At 51.2% G+C, this 25,458-nt stretch overlaps 1 protein-coding gene across 1 annotated transcript in view; it reads right to left on the bottom strand.

Moving 5' to 3' along the window:
* Window positions 1–25,458, bottom strand: part of Mn1 (MN1 proto-oncogene, transcriptional regulator) — a 36,391-nt gene that overhangs the window by 5,800 nt on the left and 5,133 nt on the right. The gene's annotated exons all lie outside the window — the stretch shown is intronic.

Below are 25,458 nucleotides of genomic sequence, written 5' to 3'. Positions count from 1 at the left end.
AATCCTGGCTGCACCCTGCTCTGTACTGAAGCCCCAACCAGGATTCAACGTGGGGACCATGCTCAGACATCAGCAGCCTTGTTGGGCAGCCATGCTCCTGCCTCAGTGGCTCTCCAGACCCATTCTACCTTGAGTCCTGGGATGGGGAGTCTGGCCTGGCCTTCTGTTCTCTGCCTACCAGAGGGATGACCAAGGTACGGGACATGGGTGGGGTCCAGCTGGTGCCCAGATTGAGGGTAGGTACAGAGGGGTGGCGGATGAACCCACCTCTCGGCAGGCTCACCATGATACCCAAGCCCCCAAAAGGCCCAGGACTTGCCCTTGCTACTCAACAGCCCAGGATCTGAGGGCACCAGACCTAGAACAACGATGCTTTCATCTCTGTGGGGGCTCCCTACGGCCAGCATGAGGCAGAGCGGGTATTTTTAACTCCTGGCTTATGTAAGAGGGAGTGTGGGCCTGACAACAGCTAATGCCGCCCCCCCATTCACCTCGCCGAGTCCCAGAAGGGAAGTATATTTTGAATTTCCTTTATTTGGACCCCGGAGGGGTAAAGGGAGAGGTGCTGACTTCTGTGACTTCTGCCCTTCGCTGGGCCGGATCACTTCCTGTTCTTGAGCAGCCTGCAGCCAATCTGCTCTCCGCATCCACAGGCCTGGACAGACCTCCCTCCTGCTTACCCCTCCATAGCTTCCCAGACCCAGCACTGAGCTGTGACTTTACACAATCTCCCGGTCGGTCACACTCGCCACTTGGCCTCTGGCACCATCTGTCTCTCTCCTACTGTGTGCAGTCTCTACACAAAGTCCTTCCCCACCACACCCACTCTCTGTCTGTAGCACCCTCCCTCCGCACCCCTGCTGGCTCCCACCTTCCTGCCCAGCTGTCAAACCCATGGGGGGTCCCCAACCCAAGGTCCATGACCTCCAGCCCTGCTGGTCTGCACAAAGGGGGGCGATTGTGTGAACCGCCCCTCCCCACAGGCTAAAGAGGATCAAACACCTGGAGACAGGGCTCAGGTGGACAAGTTCTCAGCCACAGAGCCAGCTGCTTGCCTGAGATGGATGATGCCACCCAGCTCTGTAGCAACACCACCAGGTAGAGGTGTGTGTGGTGGGGATAGGGGAGTGGCAGGGTGTTGGGTGAGGACGTGCAGGTGTGCACTCCTGAGAGTACACTTACGGAGGCCAGAGGAGGATGTCCGGGTCCTGCTCCATCACTCTGCCTTATTCCCTGAGACAGGGTCTCTTGCAGGAGCTGGAGCTAAGCTAGCTGGCAGCAAGGTTCATCCATCCTCCTGTCTCTGCTGTGCATGGTGCTCGAGTTGCAGTCTTTGGATACACAGGCCTAGCTCTCCACCTGGTGTAGAGACCTGAACTCAGGCCCTCACGTTTGCACATCAATTTGCTGTGCTGCCTGAGTGTCTCCCTGGCCCAACAATATTCCATCTATCAGGACAAATAAACACGCCCATCTCTTTGGCAATCCAGCCTTATGGCTTCAATTGCCAAGTATGGATTTCAGAAAGGGCGGATGTTCCAGGTTAAGATCATTGGGGATGCCTGCTCCTCTGTGAGGGGTACTGCTTCAGGGGGACAGTGGCCACAGCTCAAACGTTTCCCCAAAGGAGATCTACACGGATAGTCATTCACATGCTAGGCAGACCAGGCTCTGGCTAACCTACGCATAAGTGCCAGACTGTGGGGCTAAGGCCGACACAAATCAGCTCCCTGAATCTCTGCATCCTACCCTGAAAACCAGGATTGGTTATTCCTGACTGGCAATGAGGGGACATTAGGTTTTGGCTGCTCCGTGGGCTATGCTATGTACAAGAGTCAGGGCTCACGCAGGACTCAGGGTTGTGGGAGGTATGGGGGCAGATTTAAGGACAAGTACAGAATTTTTCAGGAGAGGAAGAAAAGGGACATTAGAAGGGCCGTTGGGGACTCTTTCTGAAAAAAAAAAAATCTTCACACAGCCTTGGGCATCCAGACCGGGAGTGAATCATACTGAGGGTTGGGGATGAGGAGGGCGAAAGCTCAACGGGATCAGTCATGAGGTATCTAGGAAAGAGTCTGGTCCAGAGAGGATTCAGAATAAGGGCAGAGTGTTAGGGATATGCCAAAGTAGGTAAGAGTTCACATCTTCCTTACCCCAGTCTTGACACAGGACTCTTGACTTGGAAGAACCCACAATCCCTGGTGTCCTTCAACCCTGAGCAAGCTGGAGACCGAAGTCACTGTCACCACCTGAATAGCACTCTGGAAAAACTCTTGCCTGATTAGGCCAACCAGGAACCCTAGGCGGTTCACACCTGCAGCTCTGATCCCCAGACTTAGGCCAGCTCCCCCGCAGCCACACCAGACCTCCCTGAGCCTCTGCCTCCTCTCTGCATAACAGATGCAATCATCGTGGCTTCCACCTCACACCAGCATGTCCTCACTGAAGTTACAGGGAGGGAAACCGAGGCCAGGAAAAGAAGCACTGAGATAATGGTGTATGAACAGGGGGAATCTCAGTTTCCGGTCAGCTTCCCTGTGTGTGCAGGGAGGTCAGAGATACGGACAGGGCAGTTAGGAGACTCACTCATGCAGATATTAACAATGACAGGCAACAACTGTGGCTAACAGCACCCCCAGTCTATTCCTCTGCAACCACTGGGGGCCCTGTCTTGTCTCCTCGTCCCCTGACCCAGTCACAGAGATGCTTGCTTAACCTAGGCTAACTGATCTTGGCTCATACCTGCAAGCAAAGTTTTACTACCACGTGGCCTTGTTTGTGGCTATTTTTCTGTCATTGTGCCATGAGTCTGGGCTTTCCAGAGAAACAATAGTTAACAAAAAACCTGGGCACCCTGTGACCTAGGCAAAATGAACCACTGCATTGTACAACCCACAAATGCCAGATCTTAACAGACATCTCTACAGAGATGCCAACCTGCAAACCTGAGGCTCAAGTCTATACAAGGAGGAAGTTACCACGTCTACTGGGTGCTTAGTACACACTCTAGACATGTAAGGATGTTACACCGTGACAATTAGGGGATCTGATACACCCTTATTGGTCGCTGTGGCCCCATCTTTCTTTTGACTGTGAATACTTTCTAACCCCAATAAACCAGAGTTGCTCTAAAAATGTTTTGAATATCTTTTTTTTTTAAAATAAAAAAAAAGGAGGAGGAGGACAGAGAGGGAGGAAGGAAGGGATGGAATGAGAGGAAGGAAGGAAGGAAGGAAGGAAGGAAGGAAGGAAGGAAGGAAGGAAGGAAGGAAGGAAGGAAAATCATTATTCCAGGAGTTTCCCTAAAAGAAGAGAAATGGGTTCTCTGAGATGGAGCAAGGCTGCTGCTACATCCAGCCAGAGAAGCATCCTGGTAGCCCAGCCCCAAACGGACACAGCCAGTGATGACCACCTAGGAGCAGAGCAGACAGAGTCTCACACAGCCCAGGCTAGCCTGGAACTTTTTTAAGTTGACCCCCTAACGCCCACCTCACCAGGGCTGGGATTATAACTGTATAACCAGGCCTGTTTATGCAGTCCATGGTTTTGTGCCAGCTGAACCACATCCACAGCCCCAGCCGACCCTCCTGACAGCCTGTGAGAACCAAAGCCACATGGCTAGATGTAAACCCAGGTCTGTGTAGGTCCAGAGCCCTTTGGATGTTTGTGCTGAGAGCACTCTTCCCCAGCTCCCCCTCCCAAGGCTGTGATAGCCAGCCTCTACTGACTCTCTGGAACTGAGTGCCTGGTTTAATTTCCTCTCATCAGGGTCTCCCCTCCCACACAACCAGAGGCTGGCAGTGTGACCTCAGGAACACTGCTTGCTGTCTCTTAGCTGCTATCCCTTTTCTAAGAGGAAGGTGAGAGTCAGCTGACAGAACTGTGACTCCATGACCTGCAGAAGCCCCCAGTGGGTGTTTCCCACCCCCAACCATCCTGTGGACTGCTGGGAAATGTTCCTTAATCTCTCCCTTGGGGGTGGGAGAAGGCTTGAAGGATTGAGCCCTGGTGACTGGCTTAGCTCTGAGTTCCCACTGGGCCTGTAACACCCAAGTGCAGTTTCTGGCATCACCCGGGAAGGTGGGGTGTGGACTCCTAGAGGAGCAGAGGCCTCCAAGGGAAGCGGCAGGTGCAGGGGTGGGGGCCAGCAACTGAGTCAGCCTGTCCTCACCTTCTGTCAGATTTCCCCCTGGACAAGACACATTTTGTAACACCCACACTCCACCTCAGGAGGGATTTTCTCTGTTTGGCTTATGTCTCTAGGACACACATGCTGGATTAAAGCCCAGAGCAAGGGCAGAGGTCAAAAGTTCCTTGTGCCTGTGACCTTCCAAAGAAGACAGAAAGAGACCCCAGAAGGCAGTGTTGATAGGTGCTGTATCACGTAAGCAAAGGCCAGGCCATTTAAGTCACGGCAGAAGAGAAACTAGATCCATCAAAGACACGCTGCAGGTGCAATCATGGCCTTCACAGCCCATTGTCACCGAGGAGTGGCACTACACAAGCCTTCATTCACCTTGCTGGGGTACTGCTGCCCCTTCTCTCCACCTAACTTGTTCTCCTGCATGCCCTTGCCTTAGCAAGGCTGTCCATGCCCCATGCTGCACCTGGCGTCACCTGTACTATAACCCCAAATTCTCATTCTCACCTGTACAACCCAACAGTGTAACTTCTATACACTGAGGGCCTTGTCTTTTGCTCCCAGGGCTGGCATTAGTGTTGCACACAGTAGGTCTTGTAATTTGCCAATTCCTGAGGAAGGCTTGCCATCACTCAGGGCCTCCAGGTCAACATGAATAGAAACTTGCAGAAGAAGTTACTGCTGGTGGCTGAAGACACAGGACTTCCTGAAGGGCCACCACTGTGCTTCCCCAGGTTTACAGACAGGGGACACCGTGTTTCAGAGCCTGGGCCCTAGAATGTTCCCTGTGAGCTTTCGATACAGAGAGAAGAAGAGAGTAGGCTAGACCTAAGCATGGGCTGACAGGTGCCCTGGAAACACCCTATGTCCACCATGCCTGGCTGTGGCATGGGTCTCTGAGATGATGTTCTCTGAGTGATATTTAAGTTGACTTCAGGCAGGAGAGTTAGTTCCCAACAACTCTGCAGCCATCTCTGGACAAGGGGAGTAGAACTGGTGGGGGGGGAGGGGCTGTTGAGGCGTTGATTCTGAATGACAGAGAGAGGAGAGAATGAAAACAAGAGCTGGAGAGAGGCAGAGACAGAGCTCGGCTGAGTAGGGAGCTTCCATTGAGCTGACGTTTCCGAGAACGGGTGCCACCTCCCCCATTCCTAAGCATCATGTACACGCGCTCCCGTTCAGAAAGACAGGACAACTTGTTCAGCACCACATCTCTCCATCACACACTGACATGAGACCTGGCCAAGTCCTGGCCAGCACCATCCCCCACCAGAGGCAGGTGAGGGAAAGGGGAGCTGGAAGAGGTCCCGCTGTCCTAACTCCAGGCAGCCTGCCTTCCCTCACAACTACCCATTGTACACCTGGAACTACCAGGCTGGTCCCTGGGCCTCAGGCAATGAGAGCCTACATACAGTCTCTGACACTGAGCGTCAGACCCAGGCTGCTGCCCGGTGCAGCTCAGCACTCTGGAAAGCAGCGCTCTGCCCCAGAGAGAACAGCAGGCCCCAAGCAGGCAGCCATCCACCCAGGAACACATGCAGAGCAGTTGGCTGTGGAGGGCAGAGCCAAAGCCAGGACTATCTATCTCTGTTGCCAAGCAACAGACTCTCACCTTAGGACTCACCTGATTTCTTGGATTAACACTAGAAAATGGCTTTGGAATCAAAAACCCCTAGAGGTCAGAACTGGGGTATCCCAAAGTTACCCTACATGTGCACCCACTAACTGTTCTGACATTTCTAAGCTAAATGAAATTTAGAAATGACAATGGACCTAGCCACACCAGCCTGTCCATGACTGCAGGAGGCCCGTGGAGACTACATGTATCTTGGGCCACGCCTGCCTGTCCACTACTGCAGGATGCCCGTGGAGACTACATGGATTGTGGGCCACGCCTGCCTGTCCACGACTGCAGGAGGCCCGTGGAGACTACATGGATTGTGGGCCACGCCGGCCTGTCCACGACTGCAGGAGGCCCGTGTAGACTACATGGATCGTGGGCCACGCCGGCCTGTCCACGACTGCAGGAGGCCCGTGGAGACTACATGGATTGTGGGCCACGCTGGCCTGTCCACGACTGCAGGAGGCCCGTGGAGACTACATGGATCGTGGGCCATGCCAGCCTGTCCACGACTGCAGGAGGCCCGTGGTGACTACATGGATCGTGGCAGTGAAGACATTTCTACTAATCCAGAATAACTTGCCAAGTCCATCCCAATCTGTGTCAAGGGCATGACAACTGTTTTTCCTACAAAGAAGCGCTACCATTTCCTAGCAGGAAGATCCTTCCACTGCCACAGGAGTTTCCTAGGGCTATCAGATATCCTTATAAACCACAGCACTGGCTCTGATGGACCCCAGACCTAGCTCCGGTTTTTGCCCATCACAACAAAGGAGAACTCGAGTTCCAGAGCAGTAAAATGACCAAGCCACAGTCAGCTGGTAGAGACGCACTTCATGAGGCAGGGGTCACTGGCAGAGCACGCCTGTAATCCCAGCACTCAGGAAGCTGAGACAGAAGGTCCAAGAGCGACCACCCTGGGCCCCATGCTGAGTTTAAACCAGTCTGGGCTCAACGGGACCCTCTCTCAAAGCACACAACCGCACATTTGCCTCTACTACTCCCATCAGGTCTGACCTGTGAAAGCCTTGGGTGACTGAAATCCACTCAGCAGAGGCTGAAGGGTGGTGGTGGTGGTGACGACAGTTCGCAATGACAGTATCAGAAACAATAATAGCAGATGTCATGCTATCACATGCCAGGTGCAATGCAGTTTCGTGGGGCCTCCTCTACGCTCAGGACGGCCTCTAATGCATGCCTTCTGGGGGGAGATGAGAGGAAATCACGGCATGCAGGAGCTGCTGTGAAGTAAGTCATCGGCTAATGGCAATGGCCAGCACTTCTGCAGTGCCACTATATGCCTATGAGCTGTCCTCCCACTCGACCTTAGCGCAACTCTGTGGTGGCACAAACATGGAGCCCTGCTGGCCAGAGCTCTTCTCTGTCACTCCCTAGCCGTGCAACCTTGAACAAGCTGGCTTTTAGGGGCCTCTGTTTTCTCCTGTGCCAAATAAGAACCAGGATAGCAGATGTCCCAGCGACTCTGCAGGAGTCACCAATGCTACAGCAGTCAGTTGCCATCATAAGGATAACCACTATGACACCAGTATCACAGTCACTGACGTCATCCCCATCATCAATACCATCATCGCTGGCGTAGTTAGGGTTTCTATGGCTGTGACAAACGCTGTGACCAGAATCATAGGGGAAAAGGTTTATTTCATTTGACCAAACTTCCACATCACAGCTCATCATCAAAGGAAGTCGGGGCAGGAACTCAAGGCAGGAACCGGAAGGCAGGAGCTGAAACACAGACCATGGAGGAACACTGCTTCCTGGTTTGCTCAACCAGCTTTCTTCTAGCACCTAGGACCAGTCTGCCAAGGGGGGGGGAACCATTCTTAGTGGGCTGGGCCTTCCTACATCAAACATTAGGTAAGAAAATGTTCTCATATTTGCCTACAGGCCAATCTTATGAAGCCCATTCTCTCAATTAAGATTCCCTCTCTCAAGACATGTCGAGATTTGTGTCACATAGACAAAAACAAACCAGAAGAATCACTACCATTACCACCTAAATTGCTGCCACCACAACCACCACCACCATCATCACCATCACCAAGCAGTATAGTTTGTAGGCTGGGGTTTCCTGCCTAACCTGGGCCCAATTTAAGGCTGAATTATGGAAAATCACAGGAAGCCCTAGCTTTCTCAGCTGGCCCCAGGAGGCCTCACACATAGAGCCACGTAGCCCAAACAAGGCCCCAAACAGGCCGCCCATCCCAAGCTGCAGACCCCTTCTGGCCCTCCAGGAGCTCTATTGGGGAAATAGGCCCCCTGGGGAACCAGAAAGAAAAAGGGGACCCTTGTCCCAAAGCTACTGCTGTTGCCAGCCTACCCCGAGGCCCAAGGGGGGTCTCGAGACACTCTGAAAGGCTGCTGGGGCTCATTCAGCTGCGTGCGGGTGGCTCCAATGAGTTCATTTTACCTCAGTAGAATATTAAGCAGTTCCCAGGGAAACGTGCTGAGCTTGATTTCAGAGCAAGTGAGGAGGGAGGGAGAGAGGAAGAGAAAGCATGGACCAGTCAGAGGAGAACTTGATTCTGTGTCTGCTGTTCCAGATCCTCTCAGGCTGAACCAGGCCAGAGACTGTCATGGGAGGGCATAGGCTGGTCTCTCAACCAGTCAATGCTTCAGTCAGGGCTCCTAGCTTCCTGGGTAGGAAATCCATGGGCCGATTCCATAGGAGGGAAAACCGAGTCAGAAGGGAATAAGTGATTTCCTCGGGGCTTCCTAGGAGAGTGAAAGGATTCAAATGCAGGCTCACAGATATCATCTTGGTCCTTCTATTGACACCTCTCTGTAGGCCTTGAACTGATAAATATGGCGCCTCCTTCTTAATCAGCCACTCCTGCACCCTGTTGCCTGAAGTTTAAGTCCTTCCATCCATCTAGCCTACCTGAGGATAGCAAGCATGTCTACATACAGCTTCTCCGTTGTGGATGGGGAAACTGAGGCACAGCCTATAAGGTAGCTACTGCCCATCTCTCCCTTCTCTACCACAAATGCACTACCAGCTCAGCACGGAAGCCAGCATTTCCTCCCTATACTGAAAAACAGAGCAACCAAGTGACTTACCCACAGCTGCACAGCCGAAAGGCTGGACTAGGTCAGAGCTTCCTAGCTCCAGCTCTCACTGGCTTCCACGGGGCCCCTCATGCTTCTGGCTATCCATCGAGGGGCTAATCCCAGCACGGCCTCCTTACTTTGAGACCTGACACTGCCGTGTTCCCACTGCTCAGATAGGGAAACTGAGGTCTGGAGACAGCATTCATTATTATATATAGGCTGGTGTAGAGAGTGGCTCCACCAGCCACTAGTCAGCCCCAGGAGCTCTCCCCTGAGCCACACTTCTCAGATCACCCACCTCCAAATTCCCTTTGGTGGCATCTCCAGGCCAGAGCTTAGTGCTGCTATAGGCTGGCTAAGGTCCCCCACACTGGGGTCTGGGGACACTGAGGGTAACGCCATGTGTCCTCAGCCATCTTACAGAATTCCGGGGGGGGGGGGACAAGAAAGGGTCTGAGGACTGAGACCTGGAGAAGCTTCATCTACTGTCACCTGTTACAAGCTGGGAGACTGAGCCCAGCACCACCCTGCCAGGACCTCAGTTTCCCTATCTGTAAGTCGGGACACGGCATAGCTTCCAATGAGGAGCGGACTTTACCTGAGCCTTGCCTACGGCCTGGTGGCTTGAAGCCGTGGATGTGGCCACACCTGCCCGGCACGACCACAGCCAAGTCTGAATAGTAGGCCAACACATGTGGGAACCTTCTGCTAAGGTGAGCCGCGATGCCTGCTCCCACTGCGAATCTGTTGGCCAGCTTAGACGCCGTTCACTGTCCAAGGACAGATACTAGGGAATCGGTGCCTGTGTTTCCGAGTCACAGGCAGGGTTGAGCCCTCGCTCAGCAACACTGACACAAGCATATTGGGAAGAAGGGAAGCGGGAGCAGGGGGGCAAAGGAAGAGGCTATAGATTTCCTTCAGCAGAACTCAATTACCTGCTCCAAGCAAACTTAAGAAAAATCTAGTATCGAGCCTCCTCTGGCAGGGTCGTTTTCTTTGGGTCTCCCTGGGCAGGGACCACCCATTTAAAAGCCAAGATGGCCTCTCTGAGGGAGAAACCTAGCTGTCCCACTTGAGGTCATCTCTAGTTAGAGCCAAAGACGACGACAAATTCATCAAATGTGATTTCTGATTAAGCTGTGGGTCCTGGTTTAATTGCCTTCAAATGCAGGCAGGGAGGCCCGGTCACATGGATTTCAACCTGACCCTGTTAGAAGATAATAATAACCAATAAAACACACAGGGAAGACTAACACGCAGTGGGAGGCTGGCCAGCTTCAGGGCAGGCAGGGAACAGTGCCGAGAGCAGGGGTTCTCAACCTTCCTAATGATGTGACCCTTACAATACAGTTCCTCATGTTGTGGTGACCCCAGCCATAAAATTATGTCGTTGCTACTTCATAATTGTAATTTTGCTACTGTTATGAATCGTAATGTAAATATCCGTGTTTTCCAGTGGACTTAGGTGAGCCCTGTGAAAGGGTCGTTCAGCTCCCAGGGGGTCACGACCCCCAGCTTGAGAACCACTGGCCTAGAAGAAGGCATGGGGGGCTGCCCCAATCTCTGGGCTCGGGCTCCTCTTTCTTGACACTGCATGGCTCCAGGTTCTCCAACATCCCTGGTCTCTGCCTGGTCATCTTGGGTACATACTGGTTTTTGCAGGAAGGAGAGAAGGAGAAAGGGTGAGGGTCTGGGGGGACAGCATCAAAGATACCTAGTCAGCTCAGCTCCTGCCCTGAGAGTGTGAACTCGAGGCTAGCCTGGGCTATGTCTCGAGAGGAAAGACCTGCAGGGTGCTTCTCCCAAGCTGCCTTGGTGACAAGGCAGTAACAAAGCAGCAGGGGTGGCCTGCCTCCTCACTGCCCATGCCCACACGCGGGTGACATTCTCATTCTGTGAGATGCTCTTAGCGGTCTCCCAGGGACTTTCTACAGCAGTTTCCTCGAATTTAGCAAGGGGCAGATTTTCCAAAGCCATACACAAGCGCAGACTGAAGAAGCGGCTACACAGAGCAAGGAATTTAAACTAACGGATGGGGCCAGCGAGACGGCTCAGGAGGCAAAGCCCCTTGCTGCCAAGCCTGGCGAACTGACTTAATGCCCAGGACAGACAGTAGAATGACAGAACTGACTCCCAAGAGTTGTCCTCTGGCTTCCATGTACACACACATACACACAAATAATAAATGAACAACAACAAAAATTTCCATTCCTCCACAGATGCGTTTTCTTACTGGCTTGCACTTGAAAACACACAGCAAACCTGGAAAGTCCCACAGCCCAGCACCTCTGTGCCTGCCCAGCACTAGGATCACCCCCACCTGAAACAATGCACTGGGCTCTCCCTGGTCCTGCCCAAGATCCCTGGGCAGGAACGCTGACTCCCTTCTCTCCGCAGCATCCCTCACTGCCTACAGGTTCCAGATTCTACACATAAGTGACGAAAATCATGTTTCTACGGAGGCCTGGAACAGCTGAGCCACGCCAGGCATCGGGATGAGAGCTCTTCAATCACGCCATACCCCACGTAACCCAAAGCTGAGGAAACCGAGGCTTGAGCTGAAGGGTCTATCCAGCAGGACACCACAGCCTTTGATCCTTTCACTGTCTTCCTCCCCCAGGTCTGGGACACAGCTTTCTAAGCTTCGGGGTGCAAAGATGGCAAGTGCTGGGGCTGCTGTGCTCAGCATGATCTGGACCCACCTGAAATCAACAGGAAGCAGCCCTGCCAGGGTGGCCCTGTGCCCTGCTCCTTAGGAGAGGCCAGGATCCATGTCTTAGATCCCAGAGGCCCAGATAAGGCTGTCTTTGCCCCAGTCACACCCCATAATGACACTGATGCCAGAGCTCTGAGCCTAGCTCTGTAGCCTGTGGAAAATACTCAAGAAAACTGGAGTAGCCCAGGGCAGGGAGTGTTACCTCCAGTACATGCTAAGGAAGTACAGCCTCCTCCTGTGCCCTTGTGTAAGCATGGTTCAGAAAAGCCAGTGTGAGTCTGCACACCATTCCTCCAATAGGTATGGACTTGGGCAGGTCACACACGATCACTGAGCCTGTCAGCCGAGGGTGCTCACATTCCTTTGTCACACCAAAAACTGGGAGAAAGTGAAAGAAAAACTTCCAGAAGGTGGCCAGGGCAGTTGCCTGGGTGGAGCCTGTGCCTCCCTGCAGAGAGTGCTATAGAACAAGAACAAGGGCTGAGGGACCCCTGGACCAGCAGATCAATCCCCAGCTTGCCCAGAGCAAAGGACCACAGACTCCCCAGGTGAGGTAAGCTAGGCCCTATCTTGGTGCCTCAGTTCCTTCTCCTGGGAGTGACAGGGATATCCCCTGCCCTAACTGGTGGCCTGGCTTGGAATGAGAAAAACATTCTGGGTCACCTTAAATTCAAATAAACCCCAGTTAACTGAAAATCACCTTCCAGATCCCCAAACATCCTCAGCTCTCATCACAGCCACAGTGAAGCAACACTGTCCCAACTGTGTGCACAAACCCTCCGGACTCTGTCATTGTACCCTTGAAGCTGCAGAGTTGGACATGGCTAGCTTCAGGACGATCCAGCAAAAGAGCATTTACATGGACACCGGCAGCTTTGCTTTTCCCCCAGAATGCCACTGCTCACTCTTTCTCACCAAAACTCAGCATTGTGTCTACAGCCCACACAGACCTCCCTTGGCCTAGGCTAGAGACTTGTGCATGTCCTTCCTCGTTTTCAGGCTAGCCCATCCAGTGATGCTGTCTTTATTGCTGTCTGTGGTCTATCTCCTATCCTAGAAGGCAGACTGCACCACAGTGGGGCTTTGGTCCCATGGCTCCCCTCAGTCCCACCACATGGTGAGGGCTTGGTGTGTGCCAGGCCACTCATTGCTATCCAGGCATATCTCAGCTTCCTGAGCACTACTGATGGGTGGAGCTAGATGGTTTTACTGTTGGGCTGGAAGGGGCCACACCCATGTTTAACAGCCTGCCAGCCTTCGATCCATTAGACTCTAGGAGGAGCCTGACTCAGTGTGACAACCAGAGCTGTATCTAGATGCTGCCAACATTTCCCTGGGGATGTCACCCTGGGACAGGCCACCTTGACAGCCCAGTTTGCAGCTGTGAACACTGAGGCTCAGAAAAAAAGCGGAGCTGGGTTGAAGGTCAGAGAACCATCCCTTCCCTCTAAACCCAGCATCCCAAAGCTTTCTGCTGCCTCTCTGCTGCTTAGCCCACACCCACCTTCGAGAGGATCACAGGATTACAGGGGAAGGAACCAATGCTCAGAGAAGCGGCATTCCCACCCAAAGCCACACAGCACAGGAGGATCTACTCCCTGAGCCCAACAGGAGCGGAGAGAGGCCCCCCTATCTGTCAACACTCTGCCCCCAGGTCACTCTCTGTTCAGTCCCAGTTCTGCAAGTTGCTGAGGCCCCACCTGAGGTGCTAGACACCAGGGTTTGTGGGTATCCTTCAGCTCCCAGACTGTTTATGGCTGGCTCTGGCTCCTTGCCCAGAACTGGGAGGCTAGGGTCGGGGTAGCTCATGAATTCCCCCAACAGGAAGGGTGACCGTTATGCAGACCAGGGACAGCTTCCCAGCCGGGTATTGCTGTCAGAAGGAAGAAAAACACCTTCATGCTCCCAGCTGCCGGTGACCAACAGTGCCTGACAGCGCCGCCAGCCCAGCCCACCCCACCGATGCCGGCATGAGGTCTGTCCAACAGCCTCAGACAACCCAGCTCCCAGTGGAAAAAAGAAAAAGGTACAGGCAAGACTCGGTTCAAGTGCATCCCTCGCTGGGAGCTACGCTGTGTGACCTTGGCTGAGTTGCCTGGCCTCGCTGGGCAGACAAGAGAATCTGTACGTGGCTTATCTCCCACCCTCCAGCCTGACGGTGAGGCTGAATTATTATTGCCTCAGTTTCCCCCAATCCTCAGATGGAACAAACAGCAAAAGCGAAGCTCTGTGTCTTCCATCTCTGGAAGTCTTAACCGCGAGACAACCAGCCAAGCAGGCTAAAGGCTGGTGCTGTGAGGAGGGGCCCCGACTGCGGCTCTTTGAGGAAGAACTATTATTAGTCTCTCACCAACGAGAAAACAGAAGCACAAAGAGGCTGCGTAACCTGCCCAACGATAGGAAGGATAGCTGCTGGCTTTGGAGCATTCCCGCCGCGGCCACCACCACACTGTATGGTCTTCTTGGGCTTCTCTGGGGGAGAATCTTTTCTCCTTTTTCTCTGTGTCAAGGATGCCAGACAGGCAGTGAGGAACTGAATATCTGAGACAACATGATCAGAAACGCCAGAGAGCCAGGCCTGGGGAGTCTCTCATGTGGAGAGATGAGGTACCCCACAGTGTCCCCAAGAACCAGACCCATCTGCAAGGGCAGAAAATGCTGAATGGTCCCTGGAGGGATGCATGTTCTAGGGCAGTCTAGAAAGGTTTGGAAATTTCTAATTTGAAACCTGACTTTGGTCAGTACAAAATTTAGCTGTTTTGTACCCCCGCAGTGAAAAAGAAAAAAGCCACAAGCAAGGCTCGGTTGAAAGTCCATCTCTCACTGGAAACTATGTTGTGTGACCTTGGCTGAGTTGCCTAGCCTCTCTGGGCAGTTCTCTCAGATGGGAAAATGTTTCAGGACAGGGAAATTAAAGACAAGAATAAATTTCTCCCACCTGAGAACTTTTGCTTTAACGTGGTTTCACACATGGAGACAGAGGTGTATTCTTCAGCCGCAGCAATACCTCCCAACATGAATACCTGAACAAAGCAAGCCCACCAACCAGTCCCAGGGAATCCAGTGGCAAGCTGGCAGCACTTTGTAAGGCTGCTTAGCCTGTACCTGATCCCCTGCCCAGATCGGCATTCAGGCAGGCGCTGCTACACCTGGCCCCCAGAGCAGCCCCTTGCTAGGCACTCAGGACAAAACAGTCCCCTTCCCAGCTGTCACCTAGGAAGGAGCTGGCCTGCCCTGCCAGCAGGCAAACACAATCAAAGAGAATCATGGGAACTCCCCAAGCTGGGGGACTATGGGGGGTGGGGGCAGTCTCAAGGGCCAGACCAGGGCTCAGCCTCCAGAACTCGGGGTTTAGAGCTAATTGCTTTATGCATCAAAACTGCCAAACACCCCAAGCCTACAGCAGGAAAAAGGAAGGAAGCTCAAAGAGGCAGATGCAGCCCTCCACTGCCTGTCTTAGGCTACACATACAGGGGATCCCCAGCAGGGAAGGGTTGGGGTACTGTATCTGCCTGCTACGGAACACGTCCATTCTACCCCCAAGTTCAAAATGAAACTTGCTCCTGTTTGGGAAAAGAATTTCATTAGGGGGAAAATATAATATGAAAATACCCATTTAGAAGGAATGTGCTATTAATTCTTAGTACTCCATGCAGAAGGGAAAATTGCATTTTTATCTAAATGGTTTTTCTGCATAAGCCATTTACAATGTACTTCGCTTCTCTGTAATAGGCCCTGCTAACCATTAGTGCCGGGACACCCAGGCTGAGAGCTGAGATCACCCTCAAACACATTTACTATAACCCCTGAAATGCTATTCAGAGGGGCACTTGGCAAACGGGTCCCAAATCCTTCTAAAGGAAGAAACAAGATATTGCCGAGCAGGGGGGAGGGTGCTGAGGAAGACAGCAAATAGTTTCAGCCAAAAGCAAATGTCCTGGCTCCCTCTCACCAGGGGACATGCCAAATCACCATGGCTTTTTGGTAGTGTGGTTCTAGCCACGCAACCACTCCCTGTTCATGCGCGGATGCGCCACAGTATACACGTCTCCATCAAACAAGCAAATAAGGATAGGATGAGATTCAGAACATCAAAACAAACTATTTTTAAACACCGAGCAAACAGCAAGATTGTAAGACTGCTATTTTCCACTAAACCACATTTCTCTAGATTTGGAAGGCGCGGGTGTGCAAACAGCACTACCTAATGCCGCAAGGAGGTGCCGGGCTATTCTGAACTCTGCTACTCCGAACAACGGAAAACACTCCACCGAGAGACGCGGGATTGGTGGGGCCATAGGTCTGTCCACACAATCTCCACAGCATCTCTTGTCAAGATGCCTCAAACTTCAAAAGCAGCAATTCTCCCCCCACACACACACTTTTTTTGCCCCCCCAAGTGTCTTTTCGTCTTCTTCTTTTTATTTAACCTTCCAGCTCTTTCTCCTTTGGATTCCCAAAATAACTACTGAATACCAAGTGTGGGGAGCTAGATTAATTCATTAAAGAGACGCGAGGCTGTGGCAGGAGCTGGGCGTGGGGCTCCTTCATGGCTGTGCCTCTGGCTGCTGTCTTCTGGCAAGACCTGGCCCATAAATTCTTACTACCAACCAAGAGCTCAAAATGTCATAATCACACTTGAGACAGGTAACAGGTGTGCCCCACCCTGCCGCAGCACTCAGACAAGGAGACGGGCACTGCAATTACAGGGTTTAAGGGTTAGATAAAGACCCTCTCCGAATTTAAAGCCAGACACCAGTGTCCATTAGACTTTAACAGACCCACATAAAAAAGAAATTGTGTCCTCATCATTCCAAATGCCTGCTTCCTCAGAGCCTTGAGGTCACTGACAGTTGGCACAGCGCCAAAACACCCAGGCTGGGCCTGGCTGTACAAAGACGGGATCTTTGGGAGGGAAACAACATTTATGAGAATCAAAGCCAACGGGGATCTAGGGGCCCTCGGGAAGATGCTTGCCACCGCCTAACTGGCTTTAAAGTGTGGCGTTTCCTAACACCATCTCAGAGACAGGCAAGGAGTGTGGCGTTCACTGACAAAGAGAGGGGGCAGCGGTTTAAATGCCCACGTCCTGTGAGTCACAGTGTTCATAAAGGTTCTGGGTCAGTCTGCCATCTTCTTTCTTTTCCCGGATTATGAGGCCTCGGCATGGCTCCCCTTCCTTCTTTGGAACGTGACCCACACATTTCTGAAGTTACACACAAGCACCGATCGCCACAGCACAGGGATGATACAGGGAGCCCCAAAGCACGTTGAGATGCCTCAGCTCGGGGTCATGCCATCCATTTCCCAGTCTTTTAGGGGTTAATGCTCAGAAACTCCCAGGGTCCCAGGATGGAGGCATCAGAAAAGGCCAAGTTCTATGGCTGCCTCCAAGGCCCTGGGTAGTGGAGACAGCTGAAAACTGCCTTCTCTCCAACTGCATAAGGCTGAAGGCCACTTGTTCCCCTCTCCCCAGCTTGTGAAGGAATGGGGGCTATTCTGCAATCAGTGACTGGGATCCTCCATTAATGTACACACACACACAAATGTATGTACACACATGCAAATACTTCTAACCTCACACAAATGCTTCTCACGAATCAAACACAAGATAAATGCTTCTTAACCAAACTGAGCCAAAATAATGAAATATACAAGGAAATCCACCAGCCCTTTCCCTGAGGCCCAGCAGGAAAGCCAATTCAGCAAAACCTGGTCATAACAAGATCTATGGGCCTCTACCTCACACCGAATAGAGCCAAAACTTTGTCTGAGCTTCGCGGGACATTTCCTAGTAAGAGTTCAGCTCAGAAGGACACACACACCACATACACATGCTCCAAACACAACCCACAGGAGATGCGCAGAGCCTGGATCATCTAGAAACAGCTGCAGCATAAGGACCACGCAATTGCTCCCCTTCCAAAAAGCCAAATGCCAGCCTCTCTGGCCTCAGCACCAGCCAGCTATGCACCAGTCAGCTGCAGAGATGAAAAGACACTTGTTTCAACCAGCTAGGACTTTGACCAGGGCATGAGGGTTCCTGGTCCCTTAAAGGCATAAGTCTCTTTGCCATGTTCCTTCCTATACCTGGCTTACCCCAAGTTAGGAAATGTTCCTTCTGCTGGATCTGTCACTAACTTGAGCTCCCTCTTGCCTCACTCAGAGAAAGAATGGGACTATCTCCTGAGTTGGAGGCCAGTGAGGGCACGCTGGCTCCTCAAACTGTGAAGGACCTGCCATGGGGATCAGGGGAGATAAGAACAGCTCACTCAGTCTCCAGGGGAAAGGACGCCCCCACCCTGGCTTATGGAATGACCCCAACACATCTATAGCACTTGGCTAGATGGGCATTTCTGTGGCTCAACCCTCCCACGGCCTGTCTGCAGTTATTATCACCCTGTGCTGGTTTGGTAGCTCGCTGCTAACAGACCTTCCGAGCAAGACCCTCCATATCTATGTCCCTCTATATCTATGTGGGGAAAGTTGGGCACTGTCATTTGTGATACATATGTCAGTCTCCAAGCAAGTCCCACACTCTTGCCTTGTCCAGGAGGTAGAAATGATTCCCACCGTTAGAAATTATTTTCCACACCCAAATCTTGAGCTGCAGTAAGTAACACTGGACTCTTAGGGTGTACTTCAGCCTGTCCTGTCTGTCACAGCCACTCCTCTCACCGCAGAAAATAGGCTGTACCCCAATTCTCCAAACTGGAAATGGCGCTCTCTCTCTCTCTCTCTCTCTCTCTCTCTTTCCTCTCTCTCTCTCTCTCTCTCTCTCTCTCTCTCTCTCTCTCTCTCTCTCTCTCTTCTGGCTCCCGAGAAAGGGGAGAAACCACATGAGGTGTGTCTTAAAGAAGTTAAGAGTTTTCAGACGGGAAAGGACCCATCAGCTTCTCAGCCTAGGCTGCTTGGCTGCTCGGAGGTCTCTGCAGCCTCACCCACCTCCTCTGATCTAAGAGATCGTCAGAAGTATCTTATTCCTGGTGGTCACTGTCAATCATTTAACAATGCTATATTCCAAGATCCAAGGATGTCACGGTAACTGGGAAGAGTCTTATGCCCTGTGCCCCGAATGACTCTGTGTGTGTGTGTGTGTGTCTGTGTGTGTGTGTGTGGTGTGTTAGGTAGGGTCACATGAGCACATGCATGGAAGAATTCATTACCTGTCACCTCACGTTCCAAGAACTCCCAAATACAACCAGGAAAGCTAGATAAAGCATGCTGGGATCGCCAATTTCAAGACAGACTCGTGGCCCCAGTCACTCAACGTAAAGCCCAAGGCATCAGAAAAGCCAGAGCATCTTGTCAACTGCATAAAAAATGCCTTCCCCATCCATGCCTCGGGGTCAAAGGAGCCCTTTTTGCCCAAAGACTCTTTACTTATGCATCGGCACTGCGAAGGAAAAAGGAATTGTAAATCTCAGCTCAAGCACCGGGATGGGCCTCTGTATTGTTGCAGGCCAGCTGTGGGAAGCGGGGGCCAGAGCGAGAGAGACTCCCGAGTGCCTCAAAGTCAGTTCACAATTCCTCCAAAGCCTTTGCTATCTAGGAGTCTTGGGAGAGGCTTGGAAACACAGTGCTCCTCTGAGTGTCTTTAAAGCCTCAAGCTTTCCAAAGACCCTCAACAGCAACATGTCCCCAACACGCTTTTTCAAGCTAGCTTACCTAGCGCAAACATCAGCCCAGGTAGAAGAGACTATAAACCCTAAACCAGTGGCTCTCGGAGCCATCTGAATCCTAGGATCGTGCTTCTGTGAAAAACCCAGAACTCTCCACACAGAGGCCAAAAACGGGAAGAAAGATGGAGACTTCTAGTCACACAACTGATCCGCAAGCGAGAGGGAACGTGGCATGGCAGGCATGCGACCCTCCATGCTTTAGAGGCAAGACTGTAAGAGTCTGCCTCTCCTGTCAAGGATGTGGGCTACGGCAGCCGACACTGACTGGGTATTTCCCCTCCTTTTCAGAGCAGTTCATTTCACATAAGACGTCTCTTCCGGGACATTCAGAAAGAACCAGAGAGCAAGTAGGGATGTGTTAAGGTCTCCAAACTGCTCAATTCAATCGCCTTCAGTTTAAAGGGCATTTGGGCCCTCTGATGACGTATAAATCGTGGAAGGATTTGTTCTCTCTCTCTCTCTCATCTAGCGGTGCAAGGAACAGCGGTAATACAGACTGCGCTAAAGACCACCCAGCTTTCTCTCATCCCTGGATGCTGTGGCTGGGATGAGGCCCCATTCAGTAGGTTCAAGGGTGTCTACAATGTGGCTGCTAGGTCCAAACTGAAATTACTAGGGATTTGAAACAGTTACAATACTCAGAGAACCTGTGGTACCTCCTGGACCTTGTGCCTCAGCAGAGCACCACTGTCTACAGCAAACACTCAGCTGGCCTGATGATTTAAATGCAGATGAGAAAATACAGCAGGCCTCAGCTCCCTCTGGTCACTATATCCCATGAAAATGATGGTTGGGGGGACCAGAGAGATGAATCAAAGGTTAAAAGCACAGACTGCTGTTCCAGAGGACCCAGGTTCAACCCCCAGCACCCACATGGCAGTTCACAATTATCTGTAGCTCTAAGATCCTACATCTCCGCACAGACATACATGCAGGCAAAACATAAAATAGAAATAATTTTTTAAAATATATGTCTTTTAAAAAATAAGAAAATGATAGCTCTTAAACCTGTTCCCACCCAAGAAAACTGAACTCAACTCCACTTTCCACTTCTGAGCACATCCCTGTAGTGTTTGGGCCCTGGGAAGGCCATACCCATAAGGCCTCAACAGAACGACTCAGACCCAACAGAACAACTGATTGTCCCCAAATGAGACTTGCAGGCAGTTGTCCCCAGAAGAGACTGGGTGTTGCATGCAGGCCCTTGGAAGATGGCAGGAAATGCCGACCACCTTGGGCTGACAACCCATCCAGACAGATGTGCCAGGATCCCCACAGCTGCTTGGGCTCAGAGCCCCATGCTAGGCTCCACAGTCCCCTGGAGCTGCTCATCAGTGTTGGGGGTCTGAAGGGACTATTGTGCCTTTGGACACAGAGGGTCCCTACAGGCTGAACCATGACTAATTTGAGAGCCCAGCATCATCTCTGCTACATCATTGGTACCAAAAGATTTCCATAAACAACCAGCAGTTTCTGATGCCCACAACTGGGGAAGGAGGGGTGGGAGAATCATGGATTCAAAGATTCCTTCCCTCACAAGAACCCAGACGTGGCTGAATTCAGCCAGGAAGACACTTCCACATCACATGCTCACACTCAGAACTCGGCAAAGGGTGCATGTGTTTGTTGCTGAGATACGCCAGTCTAAACCCACCCACAGACCAGTGGCAGAGGTTTTGTAATCAGGATCTTCAAAATCAATGCTTTTAAGATTTGCGCTCATTCCGGTCCCCTTACAGAATCAGAACCTGTCAACTGTGGCCACTGAGATGCAGATTAGCTCACTTACGGGGGGGGGGGGGGGGAGTAGATTGGGGACAGCAAACAAGAAGCTACAGATCTGAGTGAGGGACGCGCACATGGACGTGTGCCTGTCAGGTTATGGGTAGAAGCTGCACAGGGGCCTGTTTTCCTTTGCTTGTCACCCCAAGACTAGACAGAACACTGAACCTCACTTGGGCTACACACTCTCCAGCAAGCCGACTTCATCTGGTCTCCGTGTGTATGAGAAGGCCAGGAAGCTCCTCTCTGTCACCCGCTAAGGGCTCTATCAACGAGGCTGCCATGAGCAAACAAATCCCACACTCAAATCTATCTACCCAAGGCACACCTAAAAATAGATGCGTCCTTACAAACCTCCCCTCACCAGACAGATGCTGCTTACGTGAAGGTGAGGAAGCTGGGCTATTCTGGCTCCTCCTGGCCAACGGACAAACAGAGAATTAGCCAAATAGGTTGGAAAGCAGGCGGACATGCTGGTTACAGGAAAACACGTTAGCTGGGGACCCTTGGGCAAGGGAGGGGTTGGCCGGTTCTCCTGCGGTCCCCACGCACTCCCCAGACATTTGATCCCATTATACAAAGCTGCAGGCTTTTCATCTCTAAAATTAGCCGACAGAGGTAAATACAGTATTCCTAACTGACAGTATTTATCTCCTAAATGGTTTTGGCAAAGCGGATTGCTCCCTGGGCAAGGAACACAATCCAATGTTATTGTCATTCAAGTGGAGAGGAAAGGGCCACTAGTGCCTCCCTGGGTTCCACAGTGTTGAGGAGCCCCTGGTCCCCTTCACCCAGAGGAGACTTTCACTCCTCTCGTTTCACCTGGCTTCTAGCATGGCATATTAAAGATGCATATTTTATATCAGGAGAGTGGATCGAGTAGCTTGTTGGTGAGGGGAGCTGTATTCTCAGGACCGATTAAGACTCTTTGTAGAAATTTAAATACCTCTGTCAGCCAAACAAAATCATATCAGGAATCATAGAATTTCATTGCTAGAAAGAGAAATGAGATTAAACCACCCACGCTCCTTTCCTAGAGCCCTCGATAAAACCGGAGTGCATCGCGACAGCCTCTCACTTCCGGTCTGCAGGGGCCTCGCAAGAACTCTAAATGAATTTATATGAGAGAAGGCTGTCATGAGGAATGGCTTTTCCGTCAGCACAAGCTGTATGTAACTATAAGTAAATGGTGCATATTGGAATGCACTGGTACTTACAAAATATAAAATAAATTTAAAAAACACAACAGAAAAAAAATGCAGGAGCAGAGTCGACAGCAAGTTCAACTCTACTGAGCTTCAGCCCCTTAAAAATCTGTTGTCCTTTATTAATATTTAGTAGAAATGTGTAATTGCAGATGTGTGCTGCTTGGGGTTTATGTCGGGAGGCGGGCAAGGAAGACAGGTTTATTACAGCCATGAAATATTAAACAAGCGTGGAAGAACAGTAGTTAGATGCCCTCCACTAGCCAGGGAGTGGGCAGCCAGAGCACTGGCTGCACAAAAGGGGCCCCTATCCATTTACGGTACCCTTGATTAGCACCTGAGGGGCCTGGGGTTACATCTCCTGAAGGCACAGAAGTCACATGAAGGCTGCAAGAGAAAGGCAAGGCAGCGCCGGCTCACGTTCCCAGGGAGAGTCCAGATGAGACTTCAAAATTTCCTCTCTAGCGCAGGAATGATGGACACATGGCTCCATCAGCCACGGCAAACCTGGCTTCCTCAAGCCCACCCTGTATCCAACAAGATCTAGCGTTCCATCCCTGCCCTAACTATACTTTCTCAGCCTTGCCTGTGTTCCTACAAGAACACAGAGGAGCACGGAGTTCCAAAACGTCTCCCAAGTCTCTGCAAAAACACAGGACTTGAAAGTTGTGGGGCGGGAGGCAAGGATTAGGTGTGCAGTGCAGACAGAGGCAGCTCCGGCCTCACTGTGTATGAAAGGCCCTCTGGCCACTGGGTTTAATACACAGGGCTACCAGCAGAAGGACAGAAGTTTGCTGAGAGCAGAGTCAGTACACATCATGGAAAATTCCTGTCCTGAAAACCATGTAGCACAAAGGAAGCAAGAAAACACATTTCCCCAAGTCAGTGCCCACTGCGTATCTTCTACCATCATTTTCCCTTCCTTTCTGTCTTAAAATTCCCCAAATCTACACTAAGCCTATTATTACACACAGGTAGAAGTCCAGCCAACTATCTTAAAGCCATCTTATCTTTGCTGACATGAAATCTCTGAACCACCTCAAACGCCCTTCCCTTCACTCCAACTTTGGACAGGAAGCCTCATGGGTAGAAGTGGAGTTTTCTTATGAGAAGGTATTTGTCCAGTTGGTTGAGAAGTTAGGGCCGTGTCATCTAGAGAAGCTCACTCTTCTTATCGCCATATGACCTTCTGGCCTAGACCTTTCAGAAACTGCAATGGGCCAGTCAAGTTTCTTCCTCTCCAAGGGACCATCTACAGCCTGAAGAACAAGCGAGAGGCTCCCCTGTGGCTCCGACTTATATCTCCTTCCAGCGCATACCTTTGTAAAACACTGACTAGTATGCTGTCATCTGAGCAGAGAATTTCAGAAATGGAGTTAATATTTAATCACATTAGTACTGGCATGTTTTCCAGAGAGACAAAATATCATCACAAAAATGGCCTGAGAGAATGGTGAGGGAAAACATTTTCTGGGCTGAAGGTTCAAGGCCCATCATCCTCCCTGGATATCCCCACACCAGCAAATGGGGCTGGGCAACTTTTAAGAAACAGACCATTTTCTTTTACTTTTTTCTTTTTTCTGACTTATTTCAAAGTGGCTCTTTTCAGCCGGGGCTCTCAGAAGCTGACAGAGAGTCATGTGCATTTATTTGCACAGCCTATACAAATGGAACTGTGGGGTGTTATCATAATGAAAACTTTAATCATCCTTATTTACTACCATTAAGGAAACCAGAGTCGGGAGTCCCTATTAAACCCTAGCTTGCAGCCATGCAGCACATTCAAAAACCTCAATTCCTCGAGCTACGTAGGGGACTATCCTTCTATATCAGAGTAGAGAACAAAGGGGGTCAAGTGGGTACTCCCCACCAGGCTTAGGAGACAGACAGTCCTTTGGAAGTGTGTCTCCTCACAGACAGGAGAATGTCCTCCAGTTTACAGAGGCAATCAACCCAGAAGCGACTAGTACATGTTTCCATATGTGTATGGTACCGGGACACTGAAATAAGCTAAAAAAGAAAGAAAAGAAGGAAGGAAGGAAGGAAGGAAGGAAGGAAGGAAGGAAGGAAGGAAGGAAGGAAATATTCTGTAAAGACATGTCAGCAGCACTTGAAGCCTGCACCTCTCCCACTGAGAATGAGGTGGAAAGATACAAAAAAAAAAAAAAAAAAAAAACCCTCCTTAAAGCCCCAATACTTCCCCACCTAGAGGGTCCTTCTAACAACAAGGAGAAATACTAACGGGTTTTCTTTATTAATTCTCTAATTTTTAAAAACTTTTCTTACCCCATTTTGGCCATTATGTTTTTAATTACTTGTGGCGCGGCGGGGGGGGGGGGGGGGGGGGGGGGGGGGGGGGGGGCACAGACTGGACCAGGAGAAGTGACAGCATTGAGTTCTGAGCTAACTGACCATCGACTGGGCTAGATCCAGATGTTACATCCAAGAAAATAAGGGGCGGCAGGAAACTGTGTCCGAGTCAGGAGAGCTGAGGGTCCCAAACTAACCAATTTCTGGCCTTGCCTGGGAGTAGTCTGTAGAATGCTGCTGCCGGGCTCGGTGTCTGCCGTGCATGCTAAACACCCAGCTTCAAATGAGAGCGCGGGCCTGGGCATCCCAGGCTGGGCAGTAACAGGAACAAAGAGAAAAGCCGTCAGCCACACTCGTGAACCAGAAAGCTAAGGGAGACTACCCAGAGTTCGAACACCCCAGCTCCTGCGTCCTTCTCCCTAAAGGAGCCTGTCATATTTTCTTAAAACTTACCCTCCCCAGATCCATACTTAAAACCCAGTGGGAGGGTTCAGCAGAGACCAGAAAGCTGAAGAGGAGCGATCAAGGGGACAGTTTTTTTAAAAGACGGGCTTAAATTGTCAGCCATGCGCCATGGTAATATTCTGTCCAGCAAAGCCCAATGAGGGATCTCAGATTCAGAAGCAGAGTGGGGAAGCAGGCAAAACGATGCTGCCAGTTTTAAAAAGCTGCTAGCTATGTTTCTGCAAAGAAAAACAAAGCCCCATTCGTATAAGATGCAAACTTATTGCAGCCTACTCATCTTTAGATTTAAGAGTCCTGAGACTTTTTACTGGCCCTGTCCCTCCCACCTTAAAGGCCTCTGGGCCTGGTGGGGAAGGGGCGTTCAGTGTGCAAATGAGACCTGGGACTGGACATCTGTCACCAACGCCAAGTGAGATCTAGACAAGCGAAGGTCCTTTGTGTGTTAGGAAGAGTCATACCCCAAACAC

The sequence above is a fragment of the Alexandromys fortis genome, unplaced genomic scaffold (genome assembly GCF_014885135.2).
Source record: "Alexandromys fortis isolate MF-2015 unplaced genomic scaffold, M_Fortis_MF-2015_v1.1 scaffold_193, whole genome shotgun sequence".
Classification (NCBI taxonomy): domain Eukaryota; kingdom Metazoa; phylum Chordata; class Mammalia; order Rodentia; family Cricetidae; genus Alexandromys; species Alexandromys fortis.
The sequence above is the reverse complement of the archived record's forward strand: the minus strand, read 5'-3'. Positions and strand labels throughout refer to the sequence as shown.